This window comes from Rhipicephalus microplus, chromosome 1, assembly GCF_043290135.1.
Source record: "Rhipicephalus microplus isolate Deutch F79 chromosome 1, USDA_Rmic, whole genome shotgun sequence".
NCBI classification, from domain to species: domain Eukaryota; kingdom Metazoa; phylum Arthropoda; class Arachnida; order Ixodida; family Ixodidae; genus Rhipicephalus; species Rhipicephalus microplus.
The window spans coordinates 13,688,824-13,703,123 of NC_134700.1; the positions used below are offsets into that span (position 1 = coordinate 13,688,824).

At 41.6% G+C, this 14,300-nt stretch overlaps 6 non-coding genes across 6 annotated transcripts; all 6 read right to left on the reverse strand.

Moving 5' to 3' along the window:
• Positions 1-1,202: 1,202 nt before the first annotated feature.
• TRNAT-UGU (transfer RNA threonine (anticodon UGU)) lies at positions 1,203-1,275 on the reverse strand. The gene has a single exon. It is a non-coding gene; the product is annotated as a tRNA-Thr (tRNA).
• A 5,830-nt stretch (positions 1,276-7,105) lies between these two features.
• Positions 7,106-7,178, reverse strand: TRNAT-UGU (transfer RNA threonine (anticodon UGU)). Its single transcript has one exon. It is a non-coding gene; the product is annotated as a tRNA-Thr (tRNA).
• Positions 7,179-8,015: 837 nt separating this feature from the next.
• Positions 8,016-8,088, reverse strand: TRNAT-UGU (transfer RNA threonine (anticodon UGU)). The gene has a single exon. It is a non-coding gene; the product is annotated as a tRNA-Thr (tRNA).
• Positions 8,089-10,742: 2,654 nt separating this feature from the next.
• TRNAT-UGU (transfer RNA threonine (anticodon UGU)) lies at positions 10,743-10,815 on the reverse strand. The gene has a single exon. It is a non-coding gene; the product is annotated as a tRNA-Thr (tRNA).
• Positions 10,816-12,104: 1,289 nt separating this feature from the next.
• TRNAT-UGU (transfer RNA threonine (anticodon UGU)) lies at positions 12,105-12,177 on the reverse strand. Its single transcript has one exon. It is a non-coding gene; the product is annotated as a tRNA-Thr (tRNA).
• Positions 12,178-13,001: 824 nt separating this feature from the next.
• On the reverse strand, positions 13,002-13,074 carry TRNAT-UGU (transfer RNA threonine (anticodon UGU)). Its single transcript has one exon. It is a non-coding gene; the product is annotated as a tRNA-Thr (tRNA).
• Between the last annotated feature and the right edge of the window lie 1,226 nt (positions 13,075-14,300).

The window sequence follows — 14,300 nt, forward strand, 5'->3', positions numbered from 1 at the left end:
TGTGAAAACACTCTTATGCGCATGTTTGGCGTCACGTAGCACGTGAACTTATTATAAGCGGGCAGCTGATTAATTGTCCCTCTTATACAACCTAAACACACCAATTCTGCCGGTACGTGACACTCGTTCAATGAAATAAGGGAAAGAAGTGTATACCTAAGGGCTCGTTTTTCCGTGTTTTAACACAATATAATGAGATCTAACAGACAGTAATGCCAAGGAATGTACAGGGGAAGTTATTAGAACCAATGGAATGTAAATAAGAAGAATGAAAAGTGGATGAAAAAATAACCAGCCGCGGGCAGGAATCAAACCTACGACCTTCAAATAACACGTTCGATGCTGTAACCACTGAGCTACCACAGCGGCCTTCCCTCCATCCACATTTTTTGTTTATATGTGAATTCAGAAGAAGGAGTGACAGTCAGCACCATCTATAAGCAAAACAACGATTGTGAAAACACTCTTATGCGCATGTTTGGCGTCACGTAGCACGTGAACTTATTATGAGCGGGCAGCTGAATAATTGTCCCTCTCATACAACCTAAACACACCAAGTCTGCCAGTACGAGACCGTCGTTCAATGAAATAAGGGAAAGAAGTGTATACCTAAGGGCTCGTTTTTGCGTGTTTTAACACAATATTAATGAGATCTAACAGACAGTAATGCCAAGGAATGTACAGAGGAAGTTATTAGAACCAATGGAATGTAAATAAGAAGAAAGAAAAGTGGATGAAAGAGTAACGAGCCGTGGGCAGGAATCGAACATACGACCTTCAAATAACACGTTTGATGCTCTAACTACTGAGCTACCACAGCGGCCTTCCCTCCATCCACTTTTTTGAGTTTATATGTGAATTCAGAAGAAGGAGTGACAGTCAGCGCCCTCTATAAGCCAAACGACGAATGTGAAAACACTCTTATGCGCATGTTTGGCGTCACGTAGCACGTGAACTTATTATGAGCGGGCAGCTGACTAATTGTCCCTCTTATACAACCTAAACACACCAATTCTGCCAGTACGAGACCCTCGTTCAATGAAATAGGGGAAAAAAGTGTAAACCTAAGCGCTCGTTTTTCCGTGTTTTAACACAATAATAATGAGATCTAACAGACAGTAATGCCAAGGAATGTACAGGGGAAGTTATTAGAACCAATGGAATGTAAATAAGAAGAAAGAAAAGTGGATGAAAAAATAACCAGCCGTGGGCAGGAATCGAACCTACGACCTTCAAATAACACGTTTGATGCTCTAACTACTGAGCTACCACAGCGGCCTTCCCTCCATCCACTTTTTTGAGTTTATATGTGAATTCAGAAGAAGGAGTGACAGTCAGCGCCCTCTATAAGCCAAACGACGAATGTGAAAACACTCTTATGCGCATGTTTGGCGTCACGTAGCACGTGAACTTATTATGAGCGGGCAGCTGACTGATTGTCCCTCTTATACAACCTAAACACACCAATTCTGCCAGTACGAGACCCTAGCTCAATGAAATAGGGGAAAGAAGTGTATACCTAAGGGCTCGTTTTTCCGTGTTTAACACAATAATAATGAGATCTAACAGACAGTCATGCCAAGGAATGTACAGGGGAAGTTATTAGAACCAATGGAATGTAAATAAGAAGAAAGAAAAGTGGATGAAAAAATAACCAGCCGTGGGCAGAAATCGAACCTACGACCTTCAAATAACGCGTTTTATGTTCTAACCATTGAGCTACCACAGCGGCCTTCCTTCCATCCACTTTTTTGAGCTTATATGTGAACTTAAAAGAAGGAGTGACAATCAGCGCCATCTATAAACCAAACGACGATTGTGAAAACACTCCTATGCGCATGTTTGGCGTCACGTAGCACGTGAACCTATTATGAGCGAGCAGCTGATTAATTGTCCCTCTTATACAACCTAAACACACCAAGTCTGCCAGTACGAGACCGTCGTTCAATGAAATAAGGGAAAGAAGTGTATACCTAAGGGCTCGTTTTTGCGTGTTTTAACACAATATTAATGAGATCTAACAGACAGTAATGCCAAGGAATGTACAGAGGAAGTTATTAGAACCAATGGAATGTAAATAAGAAGAAAGAAAAGTGGATGAAAGAGTAACGAGCCGTGGGCAGGAATCGAACATACGACCTTCAAATAACGCGTTCGATGCTTTAACCACTGAGCTACCACAGCGGCCTTCCCTCCATCCACTTTTTTAGTTTATATGTGAATTCAGAAGAAGGAGTGACAGTCAGCACCATCTATAAGCAAAACAACGATTGTGAAAACACTCTTATGCGCATGTTTGGCGTCACGTAGCACGTGAACTTATTATAAGCGGGCAGCTGATTAATTGTCCCTCTTATACAACCTAAACACACCAATTCTGCCGGTACGTGACACTCGTTCAATGAAATAAGGGAAAGAAGTGTATACCTAAGGGCTCGTTTTTCCGTGTTTTAACACAATATTAATGAGATCTAACAGACAGTAATGCCAAGGAATGTACAGGGGAAGTTATTAGAACCAATGGAATGTAAATAAGAAGAATGAAAAGTGGATGAAAAAATAACCAGCCGCGGGCAGGAATCAAACCTACGACCTTCAAATAACACGTTCGATGCTGTAACCACTGAGCTACCACAGCGGCCTTCCCTCCATCCACATTTTTTGTTTATATGTGAATTCAGAAGAAGGAGTGACAGTCAGCACCATCTATAAGCAAAACAATCATTGTGAAAACACTCTTATGCGCATGTTTGGCGTCACGTAGCACGTGAACTTATTATGAGCGGGCAGCTGAATAATTGTCCCTCTCATACAACCTAAACACACCAAGTCTGCCAGTACGAGACCCTAGCTCAATGAAATAGGGGAAAGAAGTGTAAACCTAAGGGCTCGTTTTTTCGTGTTTTAACACAATAATAATGAGATCTAACAGACAGTAATGCCAAGGAATGTACAGGGGAAGTTATCAGAACCAATGGAATGTAAATAAGAAGAAAGAAAAGTGGATGAAAAAATAACCAGCCGTGGGCAGGAATCAAACCTACGATTTTCGAATAACGTGTTCGATGCTCTAACCACTGATCTACCACAGCTGCCTTCCCGCCATCCACTTTTTTGAGTTTATATGTGAACTCAGAAGAAGGAGTGACAGTCAGCGCCATCTATAAGCCAAACGACGAATGTGAAAACACTCCTATGCGCATGTTTGGCGTCACGTAGCACGTGAACTTATTCTGAGCGGGCAGCTGACTAATTGTTCCTCTTATACAACCTAAACACACCACTTCTGCGAGTACGAGACCCTCGTTCATTGAAATAAGAAAAAGAAGTGTATACTTAAGGGCTCGTTTTTGCGTGTTTTAACACAATATTAATGAGATCTAACCAACAGTAATGCCAAGGAATGTGCAGGGGAAGTTATTAGAACCAATGGAATGTAAATAAGAAGAAAGAAAAGTGGATGAAAGAGTAACGAGCCGTGGGCAGGAATCGAACATACGACCTTCAAATAACGCGTTCGATGCTCTAACCACTGAGCTACCACAGCGGCCTTCCTTCCATCCACTTTTTTGAGCTTATATGTGAACTTAAAAGAAGGAGTGACAGTCAGCGCCATGTATAAACCAAACGACGATTGTGAAAACACTCCTATGCGCATGTTTGGCGTCACGTAGCACGAGAACTTATTATGAGCGAGCAGCTGATTAATTGTCCCTCTTATACAACCTAAACACACCAAGTCTGCCAGTACGAGACCGTCGTTCAATGAAATAAGGGAAAGAAGTGTATACCTAAGGGCTCGTTTTTGCGTGTTTTAACACAATATTAATGAGATCTAACAGACAGTAATGCCAAGGAATGTACAGAGGAAGTTATTAGAACCAATGGAATGTAAATAAGAAGAAAGAAAAGTGGATGAAAGAGTAACGAGCCGTGGGCAGGAATCGAACATACGACCTTCAAATAACGCGTTCGATGCTTTAACCACCGAGCTACCACAGCGGCCTTCCTTCCATCCACTTTTTTGAGTTTATATGTGAACTTAGAAGAAGGAGTGACAGTCAGCGCCATCTATAAGCCAAACGACGAATGTGAAAACACTCTTATGCGCATGTTTGGCGTCACGTAGCACGTGAACTTATTATAAGCGGGCAGCTGATTAATTGTCCCTCTTATACAACCAAAACACACCAATTCTGCCGGTACGTGACACTCGTTCAATGAAATAAGGGAAAGAAGTGTATACCTAAGGGCTCGTTTTTCCGTGTTTAACACAATATTAATGAGATCTAACAGACAGTCATGCCAAGGAATGTACAGGGGAAGTTATTAGAACCAATGGAATGTAAATAAGAAGAAAGAATAGTGGATGAAAAATAACCAGCCGTGGGCAGAAATCGAACCTACGACCTTCAAATAACACGTTCTATGCTCTAACCACTGAGCTACCACAGCGGCCTTCCCTCCATCCACTTTTTTGAGTTTATATGTGAATTCAGAAGAAGGAGTGACAGTCAGCACCATCTATAAGCAAAACAACGATTGTGAAAACACTGTTATGCGCATGTTTGGCGTCACGTAGCACGTGAACTTATTATGAGCGGGCAGCTGAATAATTGCCCCTCTTATACAACCTAAAGACACCAAGTCTGCCAGTACGAGACCCTCGTTCAATGAAATAAGGGAAAAAAGTGTATACCTAAGCGCTCGTTTTTCGGTGTTTTAACACAATAATAATGAGATCTAACAGACAGTAATGCCAAGGAATGCACAGGGGAGGTTATTACAACCAATGGAATGTAAATAAGAAGAAAGAAAAGTGGATGAAAAAATAACCAGCCATGGGCAGGAATCGAACCTACGACCTTCAAATAACACATTCGAGCTCTAACCACTGAGCTACCACAGCGGCCTTCCCTCCATCCACTTTTCTGAGTTTATATGTGAATTCAGAAGAAGGAGTGACAGTCAGCACCATCTATAAGCAAAACGACGATGGTGAAAACACTCCTATGCGCATGTTTGGCATCACGTAGCACGTGAACCTTTTATGAGCGAGCAGCTGATTAATTGTCCCTCTTATACAACCTAAACACACCGAGTCTGCCAGTACGAGACCGTCGTTCAATGAAATAAGGGAAAGAAGTGTATACCTTAGGGCTCGTTTTTGCGTGTTTTTCCACAATAATAATGAGATCTAACAGACAGTAATGCCAAGGAATGTACAGGGGAAGTTATTAGAACCAATGGAATGTAAATAAGAAGAAAGAAAAGTGGATGAAAGAGTAACGAGCCGTGGGCAGGAATCGAACATACGACCTTCAAATAACGCGTTCGATGCTTTAACCACTGAGCTACCACAGCGGCCTTCCTTCCATCCACTTTTTTGAGTTTATATGTGAACTTAGAAGAAGGAGTGAGAGTCAGCGCCATCTATAAGCCAAACGACGAATGTGAAAACACTCTTATGCGCATGTTTGGCGTCACGTAGCACGTGAACTTATTATGAGCGGGCAGCTGACTAATTGTCCCTCTTATACAACCTAAACACACCAATTCTGCCAGTACGAGACCCTCGTTCAATGAAATAGGGGAAAAGTGTAAACCTAAGCGCTCGTTTTTCCGTGTTTTAACACAATAATAATGAGATCTAACAGACAGTAATGCCAAGGAATGTACAGGGGAAGTTATTAGAACCAATAGAATGTAAATAAGAAGAAAGAAAAGTGGATGAAAAAATAACCAGTCGTGGGCAGGAATCGAACCTACGACCTTCAAATAAATCGTTTGATGCTCTAACTACTGAGCTACCACAGCGGCCTTCCCTCCATCCACTTTTTTGAGTTTATATGTGAATTCAGAAGAAGGAGTGACAGTCAGCGCCCTCTATAAGCCAAACGACGAATGTGAAAACACTCTTATGCGCATGTTTGGCGTCACGTAGCACGTGAACTTATTATGAGCGGGCAGCTGACTAATTGTCCCTCTTATACAACCTAAACACACCAATTCTGCCAGTACGAGACCCTAGCTCAATGAAATAGGGGAAAGAAGTGTATACCTAAGGGCTCGTTTTTCCGTGTTTAACACAATAATAATGAGATCTAACAGACAGTCATGCCAAGGAATGTACGGTGGAAGTTATTAGAACCAATTAAATGTAAATAAGAAGAAAGAAAAGTGGATGAAAAAATAACCAGCCGTGGGCAGAAATCGAACCTACGACCTTCAAATAACGCGTTTTATGGTCTAACCACTGAGCTACCACAGCGGCCTTTCTCCATCCACTTTTTTGAGTTTATATGTGAATTTGGAAGTAGGAGTGACAGTCAGCGCCATCTATAAGCCAAACGACGAATGCGAAAACACTCTTATGCGCATGTTTGGCGTCACGTAGCACGTGAACTTATTGTGAGCGGGCACCTGAATAATTGTCCCTCTTATACAACCTAAACACACGAATTCTGCGAGTACGAGACCCACATTCAATGAAATAAGGGAAAGAAGTGTATACCTAGGAGCTTTGTTTTTCCGTATTTTAACACAATATATTGAGATGTAACAGACAGTAATGCCAAGGAACACACAGGGGAAGTTATTAGAACCAATAGAATGTAAGTAGGAAGAAAGAAAAGTGGATGAAAAAATAACCAGCCGTGGGCAGGAATCAAACCTACGACCTTCAAATAACACGTTCGTTGCTCTAACCACTGAGCTACCACAGCGGCCTTCCCTCCATCCACTTTTTTGAGTTTATATGTGAATTCAGAAGAAGGAGTGACAGTCAGCACCATCTATAAGCAAAACAACGATTGTTAAAACACTCTTATGCGCATGTTGCGTCACGTAGCACGTGAACTTATTATGAGTGGGCAGCTGATTAATTGTCCCTCTTATACAATCTAAAGACACCAAGTCTGCCAGTACGAGACCCTCGTTCAATGAAATAAGGGAAAAAAGTGTAAACCTAAGCGCTCGTTTTTCCGTGTTTTAACACAATAATAATGAGATCTAACAGACAGTAATGCCAAGGAATGTACAGGTGAAGTTATTAGAACCAATGGAATGTAAATAAGAAGAAAGAAAAGTTGATGAAAAAATAACCAGCCGTGGGCAGGAATCGAACCTACGACCTTCAAATAACACGTTTGATGCTCTAACCACTGAGCTACCACAGCGGCCTTCCCTCCATCCACTTTTTTGAGTTTATATGTGAGTTAAGAAGAAGGAGTGACAGTCAGCACCATCTATAAGCAAAACGACGATGGTGAAAACACTCTTTTCGCATGTTTGGCGTCACGTAGCACGTGAACTTATTATGAGCGGGCAGCTGATTAATTGTCCCTCTTATACAACCTAAACACACCAAGTCCGCCAGTACGAAACCCTAGCTCAATGAAATAGGGGAAAGAAGTGTATACCTAAGGGCTCGTTTTTTCGTGTTTTAACACAATATTAATGAGATCTAACAGACAGTCATGCCAAGAAACGTACAGGGGAAGTTATTAGAACCAATGGAATGTAAATAAGAAGAAAGAAAAGTGAATGAAAAAATAACAAGCCGTGGACCGAAATCGAACCTACGACCTTCAAATAAAGCGTTCGATGGTCTAATCACTGAGATACCACAGCGGCCTTCCCTCCATCCACTTTTTTGAGTTTATATGTGAATTTGGAAGTAGGAGTGACAGTCAGCGCAATCTATGCGCCAAACGACGAATGTGAAAACACTCTTATGCGCATGTTTGGTGTCACGTAGCACGTAAACTTATTGTGAGTGGGCAGCTGATTAATTGTCCCTCTTACACAACCTAAACACACCAATTCTGCGAGTACGAGACCCTCATTCAATGAAATAAGGGAAAGAAGTGTATACCTAGGGGCTTTGTTTTTCCGTGTTTTAACACAATAATATTGAGATCTAACAGACAGTAATGCCAAGGAATGTACAGGGGAAGTTATTAGAACCAATGGAATGTAAATAAGAAGAAGGAAAAGGGGATGAAAAAATAACCAGCCGTGGGCAGGAATCGAACCTACGACCTTCAAATAACACGTTCGATGCTCTAACCACTGAGCTACCACAGCGGCCTTCCCTCTATCCACTTTTTTGAGTTTATATGTGAATTTAGAAGTAGGAGTGACTGTCAGCGCTATCCATAAGCCAAACGACGAATGTGAAAACACTCTTATGCGCATGTTTGGCGTCACGTAGCACGTGAACTTATTATGAGCGGGCAGCTGATTAATTGTCCCTCTTATACAACCTAAACACACCAAGTCTGCTAGTACGAGACCCTCGTTCAATGAAATAGGGGAAAGAAGTGTATACCTAAGGGCTCATTTTTCCGGGTTTCAACACAATATTAAAGAGATCTAACAGACAGTCATGCCAAGGAATGTACAGGGGAAGTTATTAGAACCAATAAAAATGTAAATAAGAAGAAACAAATGTGGATGAAAAAATAACCAGCCGTGGGCAGGAATCGAACCTACGACCTTCGAATAACGCGTTCGATGCTCTAACCACTGATCTACCACAGCTGCCTTCCCTCCATCCACTTTTTTGAGTTTATATGTGAATTTGGAAGTAGGAGTGACAGTCAGCGCCATCTATAAGCCAAACGACAAATGTGAAAACACTCTTATGCGCATGTTTGGCGTCACGTAGCACGTGAACTTATTGTGAGCGGGCAGCTGATTAATTGTCCCTCTTATACAACCTAAATACACCAATTCTGCGAGAACGAGACCCTAGCTCAATGAAATAGGGGAAAGAAGTGTATACCTAAGGGCTCGTTTTTCCGTGTTTAACACAATAATAATGAGATCTAACAGACAGTCATGCCAAGGAATGTAGAGGGGAAGTTATTAGAAGCAATGGAATGTAAATAAGAAGAAAGAAAAATGGATGAAAAAATAACCAGCCGCGGGCAGAAATCGAACCTACGACCTTCAAATAACGCGTTCGATGGTCTAACCACTGAGCTACCACAGCGGCCTTCCCTCCATCCACTTTTTTGAGTTCATATGTGAATTTGGAAGTTGGAGTGACAGTCAGCGCCATCTATAAGCCAAACAACGAATGTGAAAACACTCTTATGCGCATGTTTGGCGTCACGTAGCACGTGAACTTATTGTGAGCGGGCAGCTGATTAATTGTCCCTCTTATACAACCTAAACACACGAATTCTGCGAGTACGAGACCCAAATTCAATGAAATAAGGGAAAGAAGTGTATACCTAGGGGCTTTGTTTTTCCATATTTTAACACAATATTATTGAGATCTAACAGACAGTAATGCCAAGGAATGTACAGGGGAAGTTATTAGAACCAATAGAATGTAAGTAAGAAGAAAGAAAAGTGGATGAAAAAATAACCAGCCGTGGGCAGGAATCAAACCTACGACCTTCAAATAACACGTTCGTTGCTCTAACCACTGAGCTACCACAGCGGCCTTCCCTCCATCCACTTTTTTGAGTTTATATGTGAATTCAGAAGAAGGAGTGACAGTCAGCACCATCTATAAGCAAAACAACGATTGTGAAAACACTCTTATGCGCATGTTGCGTCACGTAGCACGTGAACTTATTATGAGTGGGCAGCTGATTAATTGTCCCTCTTATACAATCTAAAGACACCAAGTCTGCCAGTACGAGACCCTCGTTCAATGAAATAAGGGAAAAAAGTGTATACCTAAGCGCTCGTTTTTCGGTGTTTTAACACAATAATAATGAGATCTAACAGACAGTAATGCCAAGGAATGCACAGGGGAAGTTATTACAACCAATGGAATGTAAATAAGAAGAAAGAAAAGTGGATGAAAAAATAACCAGCCATGGGCAGGAATCGAACCTACGACCTTCAAATAACACATTCGAGCTCTAACCACTGAGCTACCACAGCGGCCTTCCCTCCATCCACTTTTCTGAGTTTATATGTGAATTCAGAAGAAGGAGTGACAGTCAGCACCATCTATAAGCAAAACGACGATGGTGAAAACACTCCTATGCGCATGTTTGGCATCACGTAGCACGTGAACCTTTTATGAGCGAGCAGCTGAATAATTGTCCCTCTTATACAACCTAAACACACCGAGTCTGCCAGTACGAGACCGTCGTTCAATGAAATAAGGGAAAGAAGTGTATACCTTAGGGCTCGTTTTTGCGTGTTTTTCCACAATAATAATGAGATCTAACAGACAGTAATGCCAAGGAATGTACAGGGGAAGTTATTAGAACCAATGGAATGTAAATAAGAAGAAAGAAAAGTGGATGAAAGAGTAACGAGCCGTGGGCAGGAATCGAACATACGACCTTCAAATAACGCGTTCGATGCTTTAACCACTGAGCTACCACAGCGGCCTTCCTTCCATCCACTTTTTTGAGTTTATATGTGAACTTAGAAGAAGAAGTGAGAGTCAGCGCCATCTATAAGCCAAACGACGAATGTGAAAACACTCTTATGCGCATGTTTGGCGTCACGTAGCACGTGAACTTATTATGAGCGGGCAGCTGACTAATTGTCCCTCTTATACAACCTAAACACACCAATTCTGCCAGTACGAGACCCTCGTTCAATGAAATAGGGGAAAAAGTGTAAACCTAAGCGCTCGTTTTTCCGTGTTTTAACACAATAATAATGAGATCTAACAGACAGTAATGCCAAGGAATGTACAGGGGAAGTTATTAGAACCAATGGAATGTAAATAAGAAGAAAGAAAAGTGGATGAAAAAATAACCAGCCGTGGGCAGGAATCGAACCTACGACCTTCAAATAACACGTTTGATGCTCTAACTACTGAGCTACCACAGCGGCCTTCCCTCCATCCACTTTTTTGAGTTTATATGTGAATTCAGAAGAAGGAGTGACAGTCAGCGCCCTCTATAAGCCAAACGACGAATGTGAAAACACTCTTATGCGCATGTTTGGCGTCACGTAGCACGTGAACTTATTATGAGCGGGCAGCTGACTAATTGTCCCTCTTATACAACCTAAACACACCAATTCTGCCAGTACGAGACCCTAGCTCAATGAAATAGGGGAAAGAAGTGTATACCTAAGGGCTCGTTTTTCCGTGTTTAACACAATAATAATGAGATCTAACAGACAGTCATGCCAAGGAATGTACAGGGGAAGTTATTAGAACCAATGGAATGTAAATAAGAAGAAAGAAAAGTGGATGAAAAAATAACCAGCCGTGGGCAGAAATCGAACCTACGACCTTCAAATAACGCGTTTTATGGTCTAACCACTGAGCTACCACAGCGGCCTTTCTCCATCAACTTTTTTGAGTTTATATGTGAATTTGGAAGTAGGAGTGACAGTCAGCGCCATCTATAAGCCAAACGACGAATGCGAAAACACTCTTATGCGCATGTTTGGCGTCACGTAGCACGTGAACTTATTGTGAGCGGGCACCTGAATAATTGTCCCTCTTATACAACCTAAACACACGAATTCTGCGAGTACGAGACCCACATTCAATGAAATAAGGGAAAGAAGTGTATACCTAGGAGCTTTGTTTTTCCGTATTTTAACACAATATTATTGAGATGTAACAGACAGTAATGCCAAGGAACACACAGGGGAAGTTATTAGAACCAATAGAATGTAAGTAGGAAGAAAGAAAAGTGGATGAAAAAATAACCAGCCGTGGGCAGGAATCAAACCTACGACCTTCAAATAACACGTTCGTTGCTCTAACCACTGAGCTACCACAGCGGCCTTCCCTCCATCCACTTTTTTGAGTTTATATGTGAATTCAGAAGAAGGAGTGACAGTCAGCACCATCTATAAGCAAAACAACGATTGTTAAAACACTCTTATGCGCATGTTGCGTCACGTAGCACGTGAACTTATTATGAGTGGGCAGCTGATTAATTGTCCCTCTTATACAATCTAAAGACACCAAGTCTGCCAGTACGAGACCCTCGTTCAATGAAATAAGGGAAAAAAGTGTAAACCTAAGCGCTCGTTTTTCCGTGTTTTAACACAATAATAATGAGATCTAACAGACAGTAATGCCAAGGAATGTACAGGTGAAGTTATTAGAACCAATGGAATGTAAATAAGAAGAAAGAAAAGTTGATGAAAAAATAACCAGCCGTGGGCAGGAATCGAACCTACGACCTTCAAATAACACGTTTGATGCTCTAACCACTGAGCTACCACAGCGGCCTTCCCTCCATCCACTTTTTTGAGTTTATATGTGAGTTAAGAAGAAGGAGTGACAGTCAGCACCATCTATAAGCAAAACGACGATGGTGAAAACACTCTTTTCGCATGTTTGGCGTCACGTAGCACGTGAACTTATTATGAGCGGGCAGCTGATTAATTGTCCCTCTTATACAACCTAAACACACCAAGTCCGCCAGTACGAAACCCTAGCTCAATGAAATAGGGGAAAGAAGTGTATACCTAAGGGCTCGTTTTTTCGTGTTTTAACACAATATTAATGAGATCTAACAGACAGTCATGCCAAGAAACGTACAGGGGAAGTTATTAGAACCAATGGAATGTAAATAAGAAGAAAGAAAAGTGAATGAAAAATAACAAGCCGTGGACAGAAATCGAACCTACGACCTTCAAATAAAGCGTTCGATGGTCTAATCACTGAGATACCACAGCGGCCACTTTTTTGAGTTTATATGTGAATTTGGAAGTAGGAGTGACAGTCAGCGCAATCTATGCGCCAAACGACGAATGTGAAAACACTCTTATGCGCATGTTTGGTGTCACGTAGCACGTAAACTTATTGTGAGTGGGCAGCTGATTAATTGTCCCTCTTACACAACCTAAACACACCAATTCTGCGAGTACGAGACCCTCATTCAATGAAATAAGGGAAAGAAGTGTATACCTAGGGGCTTTGTTTTTCCGTGTTTTAACACAATAATATTGAGATCTAACAGACAGTAATGCCAAGGAATGTACAGGGGAAGTTATTAGAACCAATGGAATGTAAATAAGAAGAAGGAAAAGGGGATGAAAAAATAACCAGCCGTGGGCAGGAATCGAACCTACGACCTTCAAATAACACGTTCGATGCTCTAACCACTGAGCTACCACAGCGGCCTTCCCTCTATCCACTTTTTTGAGTTTATATGTGAATTTAGAAGTAGGAGTGACTGTCAGCGCTATCCATAAGCCAAACGACGAATGTGAAAACACTCTTATGCGCATGTTTGGCGTCACGTAGCACGTGAACTTATTATGAGCGGGCAGCTGATTAATTGTCCCTCTTATACAACCTAAACACACCAAGTCTGCTAGTACGAGACCCTCGTTCAATGAAATAGGGGAAAGAAGTGTATACCTAAGGGCTCATTTTTCCGGGTTTCAACACAATATTAAAGAGATCTAACAGACAGTCATGCCAAGGAATGTACAGGGGAAGTTATTAGAACCAATAAAAATGTAAATAAGAAGAAACAAATGTGGATGAAAAAATAACCAGCCGTGGGCAGGAATCGAACCTACGACCTTCGAATAACGCGTTCGATGCTCTAACCACTGATCTACCACAGCTGCCTTCCCTCCATCCACTTTTTTGAGTTTATATGTGAATTTGGAAGTAGGAGTGACAGTCAGCGCCATCTATAAGCCAAACGACAAATGTGAAAACACTCTTATGCGCATGTTTGGCGTCACGTAGCACGTGAACTTATTGTGAGCGGGCAGCTGATTAATTGTCCCTCTTATACAACCTAAATACACCAATTCTGCGAGAACGAGACCCTAGCTCAATGAAATAGGGGAAAGAAGTGTATACCTAAGGGCTCGTTTTTCCGTGTTTAACACAATAATAATGAGATCTAACAGACAGTCATGCCAAGGAATGTACAGGGGAAGTTATTAGAAGCAATGGAATGTAAATAAGAAGAAAGAAAAATGGATGAAAAAATAACCAGCCGCGGGCAGAAATCGAACCTACGACCTTCAAATAACGCGTTCGATGGTCTAACCACTGAGCTACCACAGCGGCCTTCCCTCCATCCACTTTTTTGAGTTCATATGTGAATTTGGAAGTTGGAGTGACAGTCAGCGCCATCTATAAGCCAAACAACGAATGTGAAAACACTCTTATGCGCATGTTTGGCGTCACGTAGCACGTGAACTTATTGTGAGCGGGCAGCTGATTAATTGTCCCTCTTATACAACCTAAACACACGAATTCTGCGAGTACGAGACCCAAATTCAATGAAATAAGGGAAAGAAGTGTATACCTAGGGGCTTTGTTTTTCCATATTTTAACACAATATTATTGAGATCTAACAGACAGTAATGCCAAGGAATGT